Source organism: Mandrillus leucophaeus, unplaced genomic scaffold, assembly GCF_000951045.1.
Source record: "Mandrillus leucophaeus isolate KB7577 unplaced genomic scaffold, Mleu.le_1.0 Scaffold510, whole genome shotgun sequence".
Lineage (NCBI taxonomy): Eukaryota > Metazoa > Chordata > Mammalia > Primates > Cercopithecidae > Mandrillus > Mandrillus leucophaeus.
The window spans coordinates 1,211,760-1,212,516 of record NW_012105476.1 but is presented as its reverse complement, the minus strand read 5'-3'; the positions used below and the strand labels follow the sequence as shown (position 1 = coordinate 1,212,516).

The 757-nt window shown below is 43.3% G+C and overlaps 1 protein-coding gene across 1 annotated transcript in view; it reads left to right on the top strand.

Annotated features, from left to right (window-relative positions):
• Window positions 1-757, top strand: part of LOC105551236 (ubiquitin carboxyl-terminal hydrolase 64E-like) — a 37,916-nt gene that overhangs the window by 13,053 nt on the left and 24,106 nt on the right.

Here is a 757-nt window from a genome sequence, read left to right as displayed (position 1 = left end):
GGGGGTGACATCACGTATCAGTAGGACTGTGATGCCTGCCTGAGTCTCAGATCAGCAAGTTTTTATTAAGGGTTTCAAAAGGGGAAGGGGGGTAAGAACAGGGAGTAGGTACAAAGATCACATGCTTCAAAGGGCAAAAAGCAGAACTACTAATAAGGGTCTAACAAAGATCGCAAGGCAAAGGGCAAAAGCAGAACCACTGACAAGGGTCTAACAAAGATCACAGGGCAAAGGGCAAAAGCAGAACTACTGATAAGAGTCTATGTTCAGCGGTGCACGTATTGTCTTGATAAACATCTTAAACAACAGAAAACAGGGTTTGAGAGCAGAGAACCAGTCTGACCACAAATTTACCAAGGCAGAGTTTTTCCCCCACCCTAGTAAGCCTGAGGGTACTGCAGGAGACCAGGGCATATCTCAGTGCTTATCTCAACTACGTAAGACAGACATTCCCAGAGTGGTCATTTTATTTATAGACCTTCCCCCAGGAATGCATTCCTTCCCCAGGGTCTTAATATTAATATTCCTTGCTGGGAAAAGAATTTAGCGATATCTCTTCTACTTGCACGTCTGGTGATAGGCTCTCTGCAAGAAGAAAAATGTGGCTCATTTTGCCCAACCCCGCAGGCAGTCAGACCTTATGGTTGTCTTCCCTCCTTCCAAAAAATCGCTGTTATTCTGTTCTTTTTCAAGGTGCACTGATTTCATATTGTTCAAACACACATGTTTTACAATCAATTTGTACAGTTAACACAAT